Source organism: Pomacea canaliculata, linkage group LG3 (genome assembly GCF_003073045.1).
Source record: "Pomacea canaliculata isolate SZHN2017 linkage group LG3, ASM307304v1, whole genome shotgun sequence".
Classification (NCBI taxonomy): Eukaryota; Metazoa; Mollusca; class Gastropoda; order Architaenioglossa; family Ampullariidae; genus Pomacea; species Pomacea canaliculata.
This window is the reverse complement of record NC_037592.1, coordinates 33462471-33468712: the sequence shown is the minus strand read 5'-3', so window position 1 is coordinate 33468712 and position 6242 is coordinate 33462471.

Sequence of the window (6242 nt, the reverse complement as noted above, 5' to 3'; positions counted from 1 at the left end):
CCGAGAGATTTAGCAACATCAGCTTTCTACCACTTCACCCTAATAATCACACAGATACACAGCATAAAGGATCAAGGTAGGCTCCCAGCACGGCTCACACTCGCAAATTTCCTTCTCTGGAACGCATCTGTGGTACGCATAGCGTTACGGGTAGGTCTGCTATCGGTAAGTCGGGTAGGTCTACTGCAGTCTGTAAAACATGTCTCACTGCTAGTGTTGACCGTCTTGTGACGTCAGTGAGAGATAACGTGGCCCCGTCTCATCTTCCTGGTCCCCACCTCTCTTTTGCGCGTAGCCGTTACAACTCAACGACGATCTGATTTAGTTCCATGATGTGTATGACCAGCAGAAGTACCTGACGTAGGCTGCCTCCTCCTGCCATCGCCATGCACTGTGTATCACACCTGAATTGAGTCTTCAGATACGAGAGAAAAATATGCCGAGAAGCATTTTTATTACAACGCTGCTCGAGTCCCAGATTAGTAGACAATCTCATACATATGCTCACCTTCGACTTTCTCTAAAAATCTTCCTCAATTAAAATCAAGGAACACAACATAGAAACATTCTGAAATTTTAAGAACACGCTATAGTTATCGTAATATTAACTATTGATATCAATCAACATTTTCAATCAGATTTCTTTTATTTTCCTAATTTACAAGCAGCTGAGTTTTCTTAAGTAAAATAGCCATGGGTGTCAGCCGTATTTGGATAAATATATCTGAAATTACTTAGATATCTTGATAGACAATGATTTACGACTAAACCGGAAGCTTTGTAGTAGCATGCCTCGTTTTAGTAGTTAACTGGAAAAAAATCGTTTCCCAGCAGTCCAGTAATACAAGTTCGTGATAAAATCATAGGAAGGGATCGAAATTTCAATCAGTCCAGTATAACCCATCATTCCCTTATTTTCCTTGTGTTGTCACCAAAACTCTGATCCCGTTTATGCTTAGATGAGTTCAAGATATTTTACACTGTTAGTAATGGTGATAATGACGACTAATAACGGTAGCTTTACTTAAATTTTTTTTTAATGAAATAAGAATCAGGAAGTAGATTATAACATCCTTGTTATTTAAAAAAAAATCCCTCACATCATTCGAAGTACCTACGCATGATCGAGTATGCTTTTATCGCTACTTATCTAGAGAGGAGGCCACCGGAAGACCGTTTTTACCTGGCTGACAAGTAGGTGGCTGTACAAACAACATCCTTTACGACGTGACACGGCGACGCCCATCACGTTCACTGTGGCCGTACTGCAAAACATCGGGTCTTTAGAAAGTGTTTATGAGCTTTACTTATATGTCGCCGCTCATAAATAATACGCGTCGCTCTCCTCGAAACCTACAGGTGCGCAAAGTTTCGATTGTCTTCATACGTACATAGTTTTTTCTTTTTGGTTTCCTCAAGGCCGGTGATCATCATAAATATCCATAACTTGAAAACAGAACCATTATCGATGCCACCCGTTAACGCTTCTTGGTTCACCATCTGGTCATGGCTTCAACTGTGACTTTGTTAACTAATAGTGATGTTATATCTAGAGGAAGATCACTCTTAGAAAACATTTCGTCCTCAGCGATTTTCTTCACTTTTAACATCTGGTGTACAAAGCAGGATCAAAAGCACGTGCAACGTTATTTAACTGACTGTGACCATGGCCCCTGGTTGGCTCTTTTGAAATTATGATACCGGTACATACGGGCATTTTGCAACAGTAGCTCTTACCTGGCTTTTTTTAATGATCCGTCTATATATGTATGTAAGCAGAACTTCCTTGTCAGAAATACTTTGGCTTATAGATTGTCTGTCGACATGGTTAATATTTTCCCCGCCCCTACCCCACAGACACACACGCGCATTATTTTCCGTATAATAAAATCTCGGTCCTTCGTTTCTTCATTGACACAATAACTTTGGCAAAATAAAACCATCCTCCTGAGAGAGAGAGAGAGAGGGCAAGTGACAGGAGCTGATGAACACTCTGATGCTAATTGTAATTGTCGCTAATTGTAAGCTATAACCCGCTTACTTGTGATGTAGAAGAGTGTTCCTCAAGCAGCAGGTTTCACGAAAAGTAATACTGAAATAACACTGTATATTTATAAAAGATACGAGGACCTACCTGTAGCAGAAAGAACACAAGACAGCAACAAACTTATACAAACATTCTGCAGTAAGTTTGGACCTTTCTTCGCAGTATGTGACAATGTAAAAAGAAAAAAAAATTTTAAAAGTTCATATTAGATACGATCAAAAATTTGCACCACTGTCGGGTTATCAAAATCACCTTGAAAATTTAGATGCAACCTATATAGCAGCATCCGCCTGCTCCCAGCTCTGGCCGCAGGCTATGTAATGGGAACATTTAGCGAGGAGACAGACGTCAACGCAGCGATTATCAGCTGATAAATTCGCCTCAGCGGATTTAAATTATTTGCCTGAAGTGGCATCCATCACTTAGCCACGCTCTAGATAGCCAAAAGGACGAGTTCCCATTTCCATTTACCTTCTATGGGCGTTTTGGCTCACGAGTCCTCTACAGTGAAGTCAAAGAAAACGTCAAAAATTCAAAAATATGTTCGCATTGTCTTTTCATAGCTCATAGCTCAGTATTTTTTTTTAATAGTATTGACTTCTAAATATAAATTATTTAAAATTTCATGTTTGTGTGCAGATTACACATTAAATTACAGATAAATATTGCAGTCCTTGGATGGAGCAAAAAACAAAAAGTTGGCATGTCAGGTCAAATCCGAGTCAGGTAAGTGGAAAAAGAACTTCATGTCTGAAGAATGTTATAATGCTGGCCTCATTGTTTGTTCTTGAGAGGTATACAGCTGCATGCTAGTGTTCTTGAAATGCGCTAAACACTTGGAGAAACAAATGTATATAGACTGGAGGGCAGCCCGGGAAAATAAAGATAAGAATTTGGACAGTCATATTCGGGTGCTCATTGTTTTCTGACAGGGTGCGCGACTTTATGGACGTCAGACTGAATATACGCCAAGAACTCAGTTGAACCCTCTCTGCGCCTGAAGAAATTCAAGTGTAGGCAATGGGTTTGTTTTACAGAAAAGTTTACTTTTGGCAATTATCACTGATATGACTCGTGCTTGTTAATCTTGTAAAAGTAGAGACAGGAAAGGCAGTTAATTATCCTTTTCTTGTTCTCTCTTTCAAACATATACACACACACAGAGACAGGTGGCATCTGAAAGCAAAAACGATTAGAAGAATTATCTTCCAATGCAATAAAGAATACAGATTTTGTAAAGGTTGTAGACAGTAGCTGGGGAATGTCACGTATAGCTATGGAGAAGGTATGCCTGAACTCTCGTCACATACTGTCTCTGTCACGATATACACTCCAACCATGAAGTAAACATTCTATTCTGAGGACGACCGAGACAACTGATCTGACGTGGGTTGCTGTAGATCACAACCAAAAACAAATCACATATCTTACAGCTCAGAATATATAAATAAAGTTCTACATTTTAACAGCATCAGAATGTGTCGGCAGTCGTGCTGGACAACAGACAGCCTGTTGTGTTTTTTATTACCACCTTGTTAAATCTTCAGTGGCATGCTAAGCCATCCGAGGTCTGATTGTGATACATGTAGACAGACCCCTGGTAACTATATGGCTCAAATGAAAAAGCCGCTTGTATAGTCGATCACTGCTTTGTGCCAATGAATTCACAGACGTGAACCTTTAATCAAAGCATTGCTTTATTTATTAAATGAAACAGTATCAGCCAAATTCATTTTAAAAAAAACAAGTATATGAGCCTGGACTGACCTGTTTTCAAAATGTCCACTGTTGCCTTGAGCTAGAACGGTGCTAGCGGGACATTGACTGGTGGAGGTCAGATGGCCAGGATTTGGGAAGACAGCAAATGTCGAGGGCCATAAACTCTGATACAAGCAGGAGGGTGCCAGACATGAACATGGCGTGGGCTTCCACACAACATCGTTACATCTTCAATAAAGGGTCCTGCTGATATCCAGGCGTTCGAAAACAAGTGCCTGAGGAGTATTCTCCGGATCTTGTACAGAGAATATAATTGAATTTGTATGAAGCATAGTCGCCACACTCGCAGGACACCAAGAACACCTATTTGCAAGAGTTTAGCGGTGTCAACTAATCTAGCTTAGCCCTGTGAACCGGCACGACACTTGGTCGAAGATGTTGGGATGTTCCTCCTACAAGATACCTTGGAAGAAGGTCGACACCGCGGTGGCCAGAGGAAGAATAGGCTAAGAAACATGAAGGAGTGGACTGGTCATCCTGTGCAGGACCTGCTCGCTTTTGTCCAAAACAGATGTGAGTGCGGGCCTTGTCAGCTGCCGCCTCTGTCCATATACTCCTCCAAACGACCGGAGCCAGTCAAAGGACGAGTGAATGAATAAAATGAGCCAGACATTATCTGACTTTATTGGACAAATCTTATCCAAAGAAATAAATTGCCCAACAGTCACATATTTGATAATGACTGTTTCCAAGCAGAGTTATTTTGTTATAAAATTGTTACTTTAGATTTAGAAACTTCTCCAGACATTATAAGCAAAGACTCGACCAGCAGCAATGTATAGTTATCAGTTTATGACAAAGTGCCGAGAGTTTATTTTTCCAAGTCATTTGTTAGGTAAAAATCGCACTTCACACGCAATTTAGTTACCATGACTTCTAATTTCTGACATAATATAATAATAATAATAGTATTTTTATATACTGCTATTTCCATGTAGGCTCAATGCGCTTTACAAGACATAACTGTAGGCAATGCGAGAGCTTCGAGCTCGTAACCATGCGTTGTCAACACAGACTGGGTTTTTTAAACCTTTTTTTATTAAAAAAAAACTGGTGAGAAATTAAATTTTTAAACCTGTATCTAGAATACTGTAAAGTAGTTATTTGCTTAGTTTTTTGTAACTTTAAGTATGTTGCATTGAGTTGAAAACCAATTACTTGAAAAAAAAACACTTTGCAATCATCAGTTCACGGGTAACAACACGTTATTGTTGTGGACTTAAACTAAGAATAAAGCTCACATAAAATAAACCTGTCCTCGAGATGGAAAATGCAGTATACTATATCCTGAAGCTGCCGCTTTAAAGTGTCGTTCAGTCGTGCTTGGCAGCACACAGGACGGGTTGTCTTGGACAGACAACTTCTCGCTTGGGGTATCGACAGATGTAAACATGTCGGTGAGAGGGAAAGGGGAGAGGGGCGTGTCTGTCGTTCCTCATTTCCAAGCAGGAGATCGGTGAAGCCTACAAGACATATCTACAGAGATAGATGCACTAAGTCATCAGAGTAAACAATAAGAAACGGTGTGAGCAGTATGGCCTGGCCTACATCATGAGGTAGGCCAGTACTGCAATGCTGAATCGAGATAAACATGAGTCGACTCTCCCCGACAGCTTGTGTAAAGAGAAAGAATATAGTGTCAAAGATATGGCCCCTTCGGATGAGGTTTTAGTTGAGATGTGAACGTGTTATCGCTTTGTCCCCTTGCTATGCCAGCCGGCGCTTCTCCCCACTCCCCCGATCTCCCATTCTTCTCATGCACACCTGCACTCCCAGAAATACATAACTGTCCTTTCATATCGGCATTTGTTCTCATTTGTGTTTGCTAGAACTGCTTTTCCTAGTTTCGTTGTTTGTTTGTTGATGAATGTGCGTGCTGCCACACATACACATGCCCCTCCCCCACGCGCGCACCCGCACACACATTTTCCTACCATACACTCGCGTACGCACACAGTAGGACATGAAAACACCATCAGCATAAACTCTCGATAGCAAGAAAATCAAGAGAAGACATCTTGAAAACGTACTAAACGTGCTTTTGAATTGTTGAGTAGAGTCGATGTACGTGACGGGAGAGAATTCTACAGTTTTGGAGGCGTAGAGAAAGGCACGCTCGACGACACATTACTTTGCATCCGCATCTTTGGGATGTATAACATGCATCTCTGTCAAAGACAAAGTGGAGTTGTCGAAGGGGGGGGAGTTAACTGTGAACAGGTGAATAAAATATCAAAGATACAGGTGGAATAAGAAAAAATAATACCTCAATCGGCTACAAGCCGATCGGCTTATGATTATTGATACACGACCGGACTTCAATCATTTCCGTGGTTTACTATACACGAGGGGCTAATAAATGAAAACAGCGGTTTGAATCAGATTCTGCTAGAAGGAGCATCGATCCGCAATCATT